At 50.4% G+C, this 14,867-nt stretch overlaps 1 protein-coding gene and 1 long non-coding RNA gene across 5 annotated transcripts in view; one reads left to right on the top strand and one right to left on the bottom strand.

The window, feature by feature from the left end:
* The window catches only part of TBL1X (transducin beta like 1 X-linked), a 231,779-nt gene that overhangs the window by 189,511 nt on the left and 27,401 nt on the right, over nt 1-14,867 (bottom strand). The gene's annotated exons all lie outside the window — the stretch shown is intronic.
* LOC122235535 lies at nt 12,268-14,500 on the top strand. The gene is made up of 3 exons (XR_006213590.1): nt 12,268-12,759; nt 12,990-13,066; nt 14,194-14,500. It is a non-coding gene; the product is annotated as an uncharacterized LOC122235535 (long non-coding RNA).

Below are 14,867 nucleotides of genomic sequence, written 5' to 3'. Positions count from 1 at the left end.
GCAAGATGCCCCGACCACACGCTCTCACAGCCGATGATCTCCCCAGGATGCTCATCAGGGTTGCCACCCAAAAACCTTTGTGTGCACGTGCTGGCTTCTCTTTCCCACTCTGGCCGGGGTATGTGCACCATGGCCACACAATCCTAGTCTGTTTGGTTCACTGCCACAGCCCCGGTACCCAGGGCAGCACCGATCACACAGGACCGACCACACGTTTGTTGAATGAATGAGTAAATGAGCGGGGGAGGACGAAGAAGCCTCCAGCTAAGCGAGCATTTTCCATGGGTGGGATTTTAGTTGAAGGCGCATGCACAGAGGCAGAAGGTTCCATGTCTATCCAGAGAAAGTCGGTCTCCCCACTTGGCTGGAATGCAAGCCAGTTCAGGGGCCTCAGGGAACTTGCATGGCAGGAACAGGGGGGCAAGCACTTTGTTTCCACTAGCCTTTACCGAATTCCTCCATCAGAAACGCAGGTAACAAACCTTTGTGGAGTTAGCAGACCCCTGAGGTTTTCAGCAACAGAAACAGGAGACCTTTCTCCTATCGTGTTACAGAGGTCTCGGACACTTGCAAATACTGCTGGCACCGAATACCACTTGGAAATGCTGGTAGCAGTTAAAGTCATTGCTACGTGGTGTTACTTAAAATATTTGAAAAGAACTGGGGCACCTGGGTGGCTCCATCGCTGAGCGTCTGACTTTGGCTCAGGTCATGATCTCACAGTGAGTTCGAGCCCTGCGTTGGGATCTGTGCTGAGTGTGGAGCCTGCTTGGGATTCTCAATATCTCTCTCTCTCTCTCTCTCTCTCTCTCTCTCTCTCTCTCTCTCTCCCTCCCTCCCTCCCTCCCTCCCTCCCTCTCTCATCCCTCCCCCACCCCTGCTTTCTCTCTCAAAATAAATAAAACTTAAAAAAAAAAAAAACCTTTAAAATGTTTAAGACCATAATGAAGAACAGAAAGCAGGTCTTGAAGAGACGTTTATACACCCAGGCTCTGAGCTGTCAGCACAGAGCCCTACACGGGGCTCAAACTCACAAACCCTGAGGGAATGACCTGAGCCAAAGTCGGAGACTCAACTAAGTGAGCTACCCAGGCACCCAACTATTTTTCTTTTTTTTTTTTGGAATGCATTTGAAAATTCTATTCTGACAAGCCTCCTAGGCTTTGATGGACAGCTAAAGCAGGTCCAAACATAAAAACGAAGGTTCAGGACCGTTGTCTACAAGAAGTGGGCAAATAAGGAAGCCAGACTGTTGAGAGCCTTGGGCACAAGGAGTCCAAACTCAGCATCACCTCGTGGGGACTCTTAAGTACTTGGCCCCAAACAGGGTGCCCAGCCCTGGTGCTCTGGAGGGTCCGTCAGCAGGAGGATGAAGGGAGAGGGGAGTGGGGAAGGCAGGGGGGTGGCAGGTAGGGGCAGAAGGGCTGGAAGAGCTGGGGTGTCCACGATCTGAAGTTCACGGGCAACGAGGAAGGCATGCTTCTTCCAAGTGGGGGCAGACCACATCGCATGGCATCAGGGTGTGTGTGGCGCGAGAGCATCAGACGGCGTGAAGGCAGAGCGTGTGCGACTTTTCTTCGAAGACAGGTGACGAGCAGGAGGAAAATCGGAAATAGGGCAATCAGCGAACAGATCTAACAAACGGTTCTGTTGATTTTTTTTTCTGGCATGGTTTGCTTGTGTTTCCGGTGCGAAAAGCAAGTAAACAGTCTGTAGAACTCAGGTGAGAGGTGGTCTTTCCTCACAGAACCTACGGTTTTTAATAAATCCCGAACCACATGAGTTCCTGCTACGCTCACAAAATTAAGCCCACATTTTCAACATGTTCAGAAAACGTTGCTCACAGATGGAAACTCTGAGATGATCTTTTCCTTTCTCAAGGCTAAACGTCAATAGAGATGACCAAGGGCTTGATAAGAGTCGCTATTCGAAGACGCAGCTGGGGAGGGAAGAGAATTCAGTGGAGGTGTTTCTGCCTGGAGCTCTCCTGCCCCCTCTCCTAAACCCGAGGCGGTCAACCTCATCTCCGCACACCCGTCCGTTAGAGACGACCTTGGACCATGACTCACGACTGACGGTGAAGGTGCAGACCAGCCCCTCTGGCTCAGCACGAGGACAAAATCACAGCCCCACACTTCCTGTACCTGACGTGATTAACAGTAAGAAACAGAAGCAGTGAAACACAGGGAGCCCAGCTTTGGTTCACGGGGGCCACGACCCCCTGGAGCTTTTCTCCTCACACCAGTTCTCTGCCCTCACCTGGCCGTGGTCATGTTCAGCCTCACCGCAGCCACGCGTCCAGAGGCTCTGCTGACAGACTATCCTTCTCAGACACCGCATAAGCCCTCATCTTACCTTGTCATCAGAAGCCCAAACAATTCATAGGCACGTGTAGCTAGTATCTCCCATGTGAGACTATCCGCTTAGTGTGGAGACCATCCACTAGGTACAGAGACTATCCATTAGTGCAGAGACTAACCACGAGGTATGGACACTATCCACTAGTGCAGAAACTACCACTAGCTATGAAGACGATCCACTAGGCGTGGAAACTATCCACTAGTGTGGAGATGATCCACTAGGTACGGAAACTATCCAGTGGTATGGAAACTACCATTATGGAGACTACCCACTAGTGCGGAAACGATCCACAAGTATGGAGATGATTCACGAGGTATGGAGACAATCCAGTAGGTATGGAGACGATCCATGAGTATTGAGATGATCCACACTAGTGCAGACACGGAACATCTGCATCGTGGAAGAACGTTCTACTAGACAGCTGCTGGGGGTTAGCCCATCTCCACGTAGTCCTGCTTTGCCTTGGTATATGCCCCAGTCCACTGGTTTTTAGGAAACAAACAGCATAATTCAAATAACCTCTTAAACAGAAAGCCTCATCTGAAGCGGATTAAATGGGGGTGACTCAGATTCTAAACAATGGTGGTGATCAGGGAGGGTAAGAACAAAGAGGAAAAGAAGTGGCCGCTGGCTACCAAGTCCCCAGGCACACACCCTTTGTTCCCCAGTACAGTCTGAAAGCCTAGTTGGGTCTGGGGCATCAGAAGATCCCACCCCGCCTGGCTTCCTTTGAGTCAGGACGCCCCTGCTCTCCCAGAAAACCTTAACCTTCATATGTTAGGTTATCTCCCGGTACAGCTTTTCAGAGGTATCGTCCTCTCTGCTTCTAAATATTTTACATGTTCACTGCCTTCTCATCTGTCCCCAAAAAGAAATGCCCCTAATACCCCTAGTCTCCCAAGACTAAAACCCTGCACAGTTTTCCTCCTGCAAGAAATACAGTCCATTGGAGCACCTGGGTGGCTCAGTCGGTTAAGCGTCCGACTTCGGCTCAGGTCGTGATGTCACAGTTCATGGGTTTGAGCCCCGCGTCGGGCTCTGTGCTGAAAGCTGAGCCTGGAGCCTGCTTCAGATTCTGTGTTTCCCCTTCTCCCTGCCCCCCCCCCCCGACTTGCGCTCTTGTGTCTCCGTGTCTCTCTCTCTCTCAAAACTAAATGAACGTTAAAAAAAGAAGAAATACAGTCCACCCCCCAATCCTGTATCTTATCTCTCGAACATCTCCCTATCTGCTTCCACTCAAGCACCAAGTCTCCCTTTCCCTAAGCCCTCCTTCACCCACACTAGTTTCCCAGGCAAAGGCTACCCACTTCCGGCCTCACCTTCAGGGCTGCGGCTCTCCAAGGAGAGGTGTGCCCCCACTGCCCCGCGTGTACCCCGTCTCCCATCGGCTGCAGACCCACCGCTCCTACCCTGAAAAACACAAGTCGGACTCCCCCAAATCACCGCCAACCGTCCCACCTCTGCACCTCTGAGGGCTCTTGGCTCCTCTGCGCTCTCCTCCTCTCCTCACTCTTGCAGACATGCTCCTCGCGGGAAGGCGCCTCCTGGGCCTCACCTCCTGCCCCAGGCCACCTCATCGGCTCCCAACCCCTTTCAAACTCCTTTGCGCAGAGCGCACGGGCACTTGGGACACCTCTACTACCCATGAAATCGAATCCTGCCCTTGTCCTGTCCACCTCAACCGCAGACCCCCTGGGGGTCAAAGCGGTGTTCTACTTATTCTGGAACGGGAGGCCCCTCCGTAAATCGCTAACAAATCCAGTCCAGCGGTTCTTGGCATCCAAGAGTGATGCGTCTTGTTTGGGTTTCCGCACACATATCCCAGTTTGTAGTTGCATAAACCCCAGGCGTGGGGAGAGCGTATTCGGAGAAGCTTAAGAAATGGAAACCAGGGACAGATCAAATACCCTGATGGTGAAGGACGATTCCAGTAATTGGCCTCATCCATCAACTGCAACTACCCGAAAAACTCACTGAAAAACACCAAGCTCCTTCCAGCCTCGGCTCCTACCAAGAAATATCCCAGGCCACAGAGATCAAAGGGCCACGTGCCCATCTCCTCATGGAGTTATTTTTAGGTCTCGTCAGAGCAGGACGGGAGAAAGCAGAGATTTTCCATTCTACAATGGTGCTGGCAGCACTAAAAGTAGGTTAGCATGAAAAATTATCTGCGCTGTCAGTGCGGCTTTTAGATTCGAGCTAATTTTTAATCCCTTCTCTCCCCAACCCCCCAACCCGCTCCCCGGCCAGAAGAGGTAGCAGCCTCCAGCGCATTTTAATAATGCTTCGAGAAGTGAAGCAAGAAATAGAACGCGAGGAAGCCACTTAGCGAGGACGCCACGGCTAACGGAATACTCTGCCTTGCTACTGTGTACATCACGACGGGACAAGTTTAAAGAAGAAAGGTTGAAGTTGAAGCAGCCTCCGAATTACAAATGGGACAGAGTCCAAATCTTCACTGGTTCCTCACTCAGAACTGTTTTTCTCCCCAAAACGCTATAAAAATATGGTCAACTTCCCAGCGAGTGTAGAATGGCCCCAGAAAGCCTGCAAACGTAACTGAACTGTAAATCGGCACGGAAGTCCTACAGGTAGGACACCATAACGGGGCAAGGGTCCACCGTGGCATCGTTATTCTCAAATACACATGACGACGGGTCCGTGTGTGGCACGCCAGGTACCACGGATGAGACGGACCGACTGACATCTCCCTCCCGAGTTCTTACCCTTGTCCGGGCCTTGAAGCAACCATCAAAACCAGAGGACAAAAAGGCAAGAAACGGGTGGTCACCCTTGCACTGTGAGGCCAGCATCGCAGACAAGGTGCCAGAATGCAGGTAAGCCCCTGAGAACTGAAGACTGTCTGTGTCCGATTCCGACTCGACCACTTTCTACCTGTGGGCCCCACCTTACGACTCCACGGGGACCAGTCACGTCAGGAGCCTAGCACCCTCTTCTTGGGAGGGGGGGAGGCGGGGAGGGGGGCGGTAATCTTCAGGTGACGCGGTTCTCCAAAGCCGACAGCTCCCACAGGGGAGCTTAGCCACGCACTTCGCCCACCAACACTCCCAGCCTCTCGGTGACTGAGGGAAAGCGACAAAGGTCACTTCTAATGACCGAATCTCCCATCTTGTGCCACAACAGGGACACCCCATACCCCCTCCTCTTATACATCAGCCCTGCTCTGTTCCAACAATGCCAGCACCAACCCTTTCCACTCCCAAGGCATAAATGGTAAGGTTTAACATGTTACCTCTTTCAGGGCTATAGACATTTTAAGGGAGACAGACTTTCACATCCAACAAGTGACTCCCTAACTGTGCAATACCAGGCTCCAGCAAGCAAGGTGAAAGGGGAACAAAGTGCAAATGAGGAAGAGATGGGGAGGGGGGCGGAATGAAAGTACAGCAGGTACAGGGACAGGCCTCGAGGCAGGCAGGGATTGCAACCCTTGTTCTGTGAAGGGCCGGAGAGTAAATACTTCAGGCTTCCCTGGGCCACCGTCTATTGCTCAGAGGAGATATACGTGAATGGGTGTGGCTGTGTTCCAATAAAACTGTGTCGGACTGACATACAACTTTTATATCAAAATGTTATTCTTTTTTCGGCCACTTAAAAATCTAAAATCATTCTTAGCTCGCGGGCTGCACAAAAACAGGGAGCAGGCCAAATGCAGCCCCTGCCTTAGAGCAGGCCGGTCTCAGGCTTTGGCTCAGAGAGGTTTCTGGAATCAGACGCCGTCATTTTCTCAGGGTTCCCACGCACACAGCCGCAGCCTCTAGCCACACACCCCTGGGGGTCCTGAGAATTGTCCCACTGGAAATTGGCAGGAATCGAGGGGAAACCCTCTAGGGCTCAGAAGCGCAGCGTTGCCTCGCAGGCAACAGGGACTTTAAAGTCACAATGACCCAGCCTGCCACCAGCCCGCTCTGAGCTCCGCAGGTGGGAGTTGCACAGCAGGTACCGCACTGCCCTGGCCTCAGTTTCCCCACCTGTAAAGCGGGAAGAGTCTTTCCAATGATGTGGACTTGTAGAGGCTCAAAAGGAACTGCATAGGGTCCCCCGGTCACCGCCTGGTGGAAGGCAGACACACAAACACGAACTGGCTGTGCTAATTGTTTTGTTATTTTCAGAGAGAGACAGAAAAGAGAGGGAGAGAGAGTTCAGGTGAGCAGGATAGGGGCAAAGAGAGGAGGAGAGAAGCCCAAGCAGGCTCTGTACAGTCATCGCAGAGCCAGGCGGGGGGATCGATCTCATGAGCCATGAGATCATGACCCGAGGCAAAACCAGGAGTCGGATGCTCAGCGGACTGAGCCACCCAGGCACCCCTGGTGCTAATCGTCTTTACCTTCACATCCCATCGAGACTCGGGTACATTCCTATTCCTGCCCCAAACTCTGACCTCGGATGTCAATCCAGGGATGTGACCCCGGGGTCTCACAGTGAAGCAGGACACGTGAACTAAGCCACACTGCAGACAGCAGAGGTCAAAGGCGGGACAGGCCACTCGGGTTTCAACACAGGAAGTCACACAGAAATCCCGCCCCGCAGATTAAACACAGACACACAAGAGGAGGCTGATTTCACCGGGTGGCGGGGGTTGGGGGGGGGGGGGTCCTTCCTCCCCAGCGTTCTGGGCCTCTTCCTGGAACACTGCACCACAGCCACCATCCCTGTCCCCGGTCTGTGACCTCGGCTCTCTCCCTGCAACTGTGTACTAGTCACAGCTCACAGCACAGACGTGTGACCGCGCGTGGTAACGAAAGAGCAGAGGCTGGCTGTGTAGACAACATTTCTTCAGGACACTAAACCCTGATGGCTTTTATTTAATGGGATGTGCGATTTCAGTCATTTTCTTCTAAGCATAAGCAATGAGCCAATGCTACAAAGCTCATGGCGAGATTGCTGAGTGTTAGAGGACATAGTAAGTGACCATCTGGATGTCGGAAGCTTTTTTTGTTGTTGTTTTAATTTTTTTTTTTTTAATGTTTATTCCTTTTTGAGAGAGAGACAGAACATGAGCAGGGGAGGGACAGAGAGAAGAAAACCGAGAATCTGAAATAGGCTCCAGGCTCTGAGCTGTCAGCACAAGCCAACACAAGACTCGAACCCACGAACCGTGAGATCAGCACCTGAGCCGAAGTCAGATGCTTAACTAACCGAGCCACCCAGGCGCCCCTCGGAAGCTTTATGAAGGAACGTTTTTTTTCACTCGAAGTGTGTTTTTTGTTTAGCCAAGTGTGCGAGTGGAGAAACAGGCCATGGTGCTTCCAATTATGCGTACGATAGTGCTTTCTGATCATTTCCGAGCAAGACGCATTGGGGAGGAATCGGGAGACCGATTATCAATGTGCAGGCGGGTACCTTGTGAATTTCCCTTGCATTCTCCCTATTCTCCCTACACCGTACCCTCTATCAGTTTCATCGGTCACAGTAAGGGTGATCTGCGGTACCAGATCTTTCGGACTTTTTCCCAAGTCTGACCAGGCAGATCAAGGCTTTCCTGAGTCTGCCCTCTGCTGTGTCTATCTTGACGCTGGCCGTGGAGAAAGGCTGGGTGGCTGTACTTGTGCTTTATCTTTCCCCCGTATGTGTCCTGTCCTCAAAAGCCCGGAGCGTATTCGGCTGTGCCACTGGGTTCTTGCTGTTTCTTGTTAGTTTGTGGGAGGGGGAGGGGCGGAGGAGGAGACAGGGAAAGGAGAAAACACGAAGAGGACAGTGCTACACTTCCTGTGACAGCAGCCACGTTTTCACCGCTCACTGTGGATGGCTGCTTCCTAATTGTGGCGGCGTAGAGATGACAGATGGGGACACGTTTTCGGGAACTGGTCACTGAAAAAACCGTTCTCTCCACGCTGAAAGTTACACCGCATCTGTGCGCAAACAGGAGCTCCAACCACACAAGATCACAGCAGGTATTAGAAAAGCACTCTTGAAACTACAAACTCAAAGTACAAAAACCCCCTTTACACGGTTTTGATGAAGGGCGCCCGGGGGGCTCAGTCAGCTGAGCGTCCGACCTCGGCTCAGGTCATGATCTGAGGCTTCAAGCCCTGCACTGGGCTCGGTGCTGACGGTGAGGAGCCTGCTTGGGATTCTCTCTCTCCCTCTCTCTGCCCCTCCCCTGCTCACACTCTGTTTCTCTCTCAAAAATAATTAAAACGTTAAAAAAAAAAAAAAGTGAACAGTTTTGTTGAGCTAGGAATCACACACCATACAATTCACTCACTGGCGGTATATGATTCAACTGCTCTCAGTATATTCCCAGAGCCGGCAACCACCATCAGCAAATAACCTTGGAACACGTTCACTGTCCCGAGAAGAAGCCCTCCACTCCCACCTTAGCAGACGCTAACCCAGGCCCCGTCCCCAAGCCCCCTGTGCTAGGTAAGCGCTAACCTCCTTTCTGTTTCAATAGATACGAGACCATTGCGCCTTTTTTTAGTCCGTCCCGAGCCTCTACAGATGCTTCACAGGCGCCTTGGCATGGACCCCATTCACAACGACCATCCCTGTCTGATCGTACCCGACGGGTGTGAGCCCGTAAATGAGCCTGGCTCCGGTTTCCACGAGTCACAGAAGCTTGTGCAACCTCGCTCCACGCCTCACTCACAAGAGCTTCTCAATGCTCACACAGGAATCTACTGCACTCCATTCTTGACCAGCTTGTGTCCAAACCCCAGCGTGGGGTACACACCATTATGTGGCTCTTGGAGGTACAGTGCACCTCGTCCCCCACGTGCAGAGTTACTCAAGAGCACTTCGCTGCTCTCAGTGACCATTACCAATCCTGTTACCCTCACAGCAAGAGACGCAGGAAAGAAAAACCATCCATCCCGCCACATTCCGTGTGATGGGAGACTGGGGTCCGTGTCAACTATCACTTTACATTTCCACTCTCCCAGCAGGACAAGTGGCAAACCGCCCAAGCAGAGGAAAAGAAAGGCCCCCCAGGGGCGCCTGGGTGTCCCAATCAGTTAAGCGTCCAACTCTTGATTTCAGCTCACGGTTTGGGAGTTCGAGCCCCGCGTCGGGCTCTGTGCTGACAGTGGGGAATCTGCTTGGGACTCTTCTCTCCCCCCCACCCCCGTCCTTCCCCCACTCTCAAAAGAAACAAATTAACGCTAAAAAAAAGAGGAAGGGAATTCTGAAGTGAGGTCCTAATGGAGTAGGTAACACCCAACACAAGACTACATCCACTGAAGTGGGGGGGGAATGGGGACTGTTTCATCCATTACAAAATAAAGAACATGTGAATAAGTGAATCCAGGGCCAAGGATTTCAGGTTGTGTAACACTGGGTTTCTGCCTTCCCCATTATAATCACTTCCTGTAACTAGCAAGAGAAAGGTCTTCTGTCCCAAAATTTAATGTTCTACAGGAGTCTGCCTGGAGATTAAGGGAAAATGGTCTGTCTTACTACAGCAGTGAAAACAAAACACCGTGTGCATGGGCAGCACAGATACCTGGTTTTTAACCACCAAAAGCATCTCCCGTCTTCCTGGCCTGCTGTCACCTGTCCCGTGCACACTGGCTGCCAAAAAAGTCAAGGCGACCGCGACCGCGTGCTTCTTTCTAACCCCAACTCCTTCCATCCCCTTCTGCTATTGCTTATGCCTGTCCTTCAAATGTAACTCCCAAATGAATCCGTGCAGAAACCAGTGAACTCCCAGTGAGGGCTCAGGGCTGGTGAACTGTACCGTGCCATGTGGATTTCCCGGTTTTGATATTACACCAAGGTTATGTAAGATGCCACCATTGGAGGAAGCTGGGGGACGGCACACAGAACGCTATTTCTGCAACTTCTTGTGGGTCTGTAATTAACCAAAATAAATCACTTAAAATAAAAAAATTAAATAAATTTCTGAAAACCTGACACAGTCTCTGTTACTGAGGCACCCTCCTGGTACTTTGGAGAACTAAAAATAACAAATCCAAGGGACGTAAACGAACCCTATAAAGGTCTTCCTACTCAATAAAAACTAATTGCAATAAACACAGGCAGTGAACCAGAAAAACTCTTCCTGTAACTAGCAAGAAAAAAGGGTCCTCTATTGCATTAAAATGTAATATTCTGCAAGTATTAGAAACGAACAACCTAAAAATGAAATTGAGAAAACAGCACTCGCGAGAGCACCAAAAGGAATGCATCTGATGCTCTAAAATATGAACCATAAAGTGCCATCACTGGGGCCCCTCCCTGGATGGCCCAATCAGAGGACTCTTGATTTCGGCTCAGGTCGTGATCCCAGGGTTGTGGGATCCGGCCCCACGGGAGCCCGCTTGGGACCCTCTCTTGCTTGCACATGCGTGCAACTCTCTCTCAAAATAAATAAATAGGCTTTACTGAAAAGAAAAAAACAAAACTTGAAGATGACAGCAGGGCCAAACCCAGTAGCTACGACGCAGGATTTTAGCAACGAGTGATCATTAAGAAGTCTTTTTAAGACAATTCTTTTATTTGGATGTTTCTGATGGTTAAGCACACGCACCCATCAGACACCCATTCAATCAATCACCCATCCGTGTACCAATCAAGTATGTATTAACCGAAAGAGGAGAAGCAGCTAGGCTGTGGCAGTCTCCAGACACAACACAAACAATTTCCGAGACAACCAACAGCGGACAAGGTTCCGATTCCTTAAACCCTGCCCCAAATCACTGAACGCAAGGCCCAATCTTTTAAGCGCTTCCTTGCACCCTCTTTCGGAGATGCCCATGGTCCCCTCGAGGCAGTAAGTCAACAAGCTCAACTTTGTCCAACCACAGATGTGCACGATCTGGTGGTTACTGCCTCAAGGACACAGACTATACCTGTAAGCCCAGGTAAGGCCAAACGTCTAAGAATGAGCCTCAGAATTTATGCCACCTGAAATTGAAACGATCCGAGAGCTTACAGAACTTATCTGTACGAACTGCAGATAAGAAAAAAGCACTTTCGATTTTTTAAAACGGACTTTATCACCATCAGAAACCAACCCATCCTTTATCAGTTGGATATTTTCCATGAAATGAACATTTACTTGGTTTTAAGTCCAACGTGAGCGTTTTACTTTATACGCTGGCAGTTACATGTTCAACCAAATTATATTTAATATCGCCATCATTTCAGAACGGGTAATCATAACTGTGTTGTTTGTCCTTATAACATTTGCTCGATAACGGTATTTTTTTATTTTCTTTATTTTACATATAAAGAGAGAGCGTGAGTGGGGGATAGAGGCAGGGGGAAAGAGAGAGAATCTGAAGCAGGCTCCAGGCTCCACGCAGAGCCCGACGAGGGCTCGATCCCACAACCCCGGATCAGGACCTGACACGAAATCAAGACTCAGATGCTCAACCGAATGAGTCACCCAGGCTCCCCAGTAACAGTTTTAATACAGGACTTCAGTGTTCAGTACCCACAAAACCTGAGGAAAAGGAAGGAGCTGTCCAGAAAAAGCTCCTTTTCCCAGACTAAGGCCACCTTAAATATATACACACCAACACCTACTCGTAAACTCCATTCTTTTTTTAATACCTTGGCTCCCTTTCAATCATAATCTGGGGGAAGGAACCATCCCGACAAAACCAACCAACCAAGAATCATCAGGAGGCCCTGATGCCACTGACTGGCTTCCAGTGTGGATCAAATCACGTTTCAACTGAGGTCCAGTCGACTTCCCCAACAAGCCAGTAAGACATCAGGGTGACCCTTGTTTCAAACAATATCATTACACCTTAGAAAGATTCTACTGGGGGGGGGGGGGTGCCTGGGCGGCTCAGTCGGTTGAGCATCCGACTCTTGATTTCAGTTCAGATCATCATCTTACGGTTTCATGAGTTAGAGCCCCGTGTCGGGCTCTGTGCTGGCCACACGGAGACTGCGTGGGATTCTCTCTCTGCCCCTCCCCTCCTCACTCTGTCTCTCTCAAAATAAATAAACGTTAAAAAAAAAAAAAAAAGATTCTGTTGGGTTAACCCATCAGACACTTCCAGTACCGGACAACTTCTGATCAAAAACAACCACTTAATATGGGTGCAAAATGCTTTATATATAAACTTGTAACCGAAGGTTCGGTTTACAACTGTGGGAGTAACTGTGCAAATGCAACTCTTAAACTACGGAAACGCAAAGCGCCTTATCTCCTTTCAAGAAAGAATTTCCCAATCCACCCTGGCTTTCCTCTTCCCGGCAGCCTCGTGACTGAGCAAGGCCATCTCTCTCTTGCTCCGGGGCTATCTGGCTGGCCCACACTTCAGGAGGCGGGCTTTGAGGTCGCTAGGCTTTCTACCCGACCCTGCCTCCCACGTACCCTCTGCGTGCCTCCCGAGACGCTCTTGCAACACCTGCAGCTCCAACCCATCTCCGTGGGGCCCTGCGGACACAACTGTTGGAACGCCGATTGCTTTCAGGCTGGTAAAGTCGCTCTCAAATTAGACATAGGTTTCTGTGTCTCTGACGCACAGGGATAAACACCGTGCGTATCTCTGAACCGGCCTATCTGCTACAATTTATCTGTCACCCTGCGAGCGATACCCACGTGCTCCATGGTCACGCCAGGACACTGGAGCGGGGAAGTTGAGTCACCAGGGGCACGTGTCTCCAGCTGAGGCTGAACAAGGCTGAACTCCACCTTCTCGTTTCAGCTCCCAGACTGGAAACGAGTGTCCTTCACGGGGTCTCTGCCATGCCAAAGTCTTTCCCGTTTGCCTGCTCTCTGTTGGTGAGGACCGTTGAGAACGGCCCCAAGCCCGGGGCTTTAGTGCTGGCCGGTGTTGCCAAGGGCAAGAAGGCAGGACGTGCCTGACGGAGAAAACCCACGTGTTAGACGAGCTTTCCTAGGGCAGGAGTTACACTGCTGTTGGCTGGGAGTTTCAGTGTAAAGGAATCAACGATATATATTCAATAAGGGGTCTTTATACAGAAAAATAAGCTCACGTACGGACGTTAAGCAGAGGCTCACGGGAAGCTACCCCTGTGTTTCCCCTAGGAGCAAAGCTTCTATGAAGTTTCAGTGACTTTACAGGACATTAACTACTGTGAATACCGAGAATCCCCCAGACACACTAACCACATAAACATGTACCCATCAGAGTCCTTTCCACTCAACCTAAAAAAGACCGCAAACCATCCTACGATATCTTCACATTCCACAGACAGCCATCTGTGTGACACACTGGTGTCACCTCTCCCTTGCTCCCGTCCCCATTCCTTCCTCATTCTTTTTTTTTTTTTTTAATTTTTTTTAATGTTGACTTATTTTTGAGACACAGAGACACAGACAAAGCGTGAGCAGGGGAGGGCAGAGAGAGAGGGAGACAGAGAATTCGAAGCAGGCTCCAGGCTCCGAGCTGTCAGCACAGAGCCTGACACGGGGCTCGAACCCACAAACTGTGGGATCACGACTTGAGCCGAAGTCAGATGCTCAACCGACTGAGCCACCCAGGTGTCCCAATTCTTGCCTCTTCACACCTAGAGCTAGCTAAGCGAGCTCGGCCATGGCCCTCCTGCACAGGTGAAGTGCAGTTCAAATGAACCGGAAGGGCAGCTATGAAAGGAAAAAGCCAGAACGAGAGAGAATGAAATGACAGAGGATGGGGCTGGGAGATGAATCCTGTCCCTCTGCTGGCTGATGTCTCTGGAGCCCATCTGTCACAGCAGGTGCCCCGGCAGGCGGTCTCCTTCAATTTCCATGACTCAGCAGCCCTCGGGAGCAGCTCTGGAATGTGCCTCCATGTATAAAGTGGGAAATGGATGGCAAAAATGCAGTATTCAGGGCAAGAAGCAAATGTCGGTTACGAAACACAGCCTGTTGTTAACGCTTTCTTCCTGTTTTACGACTCCCCCAAGGCCAGATGCGGAAATGTTTCCAAGACAGCAAGTGAGCAAAAGGAAGAGGTGAAGGTGGAAATTTCTTTTGTGATCGGAGCAATGCTAACAGTAAAACCACAGCTCAACCCCTCTCCTTTCCTGGAGAACCGTCCTAACCTAAGTTGTAAAAGGACCAAGCATATCAAGCAGGAAAGAATCTTCCTAAAAAGTACCAAAGCCTACTTAAATTTGCAAAAGATTACCAATTTTCAATAAAGACTCTCAAGCAAAATATTTTAATACAAAAAAGCTAACTATTTTTTTGTTTTGTTTTGCTGTTTTTTCTTTTAAGGTTGAATGGTCTCAGGGTGCCTGGGTGGCTCAGTCAGTTAAGCGTCTGACCCCCGATTTCAGCTCAGGTCACGATCTCAAGGATCGTGAGTTCAAGCCCCACATCAGGCTCCAAGCTAGCAGTGCGTAGCCTGCTTGGGATGCTCTCTCCTCTCTCTCTCTCTCTCTGCCCCTCCCCCACTCGCGCGCGCGCACGCGCGCGCGCACACACACACACACACACACCAGGGCTCTCTCTCTCAAAATAAACATTCAAAAAAATAATAATAAAGCTGACCCCCCTCAAGGACTTTTCAGGGAAAAAAGTCCCTCCATATGTGATGCCTGACACCATGGGACAAGCTTCTATGTCCTCCAAAGAA

Source organism: Panthera tigris, chromosome X, assembly GCF_018350195.1.
Source record: "Panthera tigris isolate Pti1 chromosome X, P.tigris_Pti1_mat1.1, whole genome shotgun sequence".
Taxonomy (NCBI): Eukaryota; Metazoa; Chordata; class Mammalia; order Carnivora; family Felidae; genus Panthera; species Panthera tigris.
This window is presented reverse-complemented; position numbering and strand designations above follow the sequence as displayed.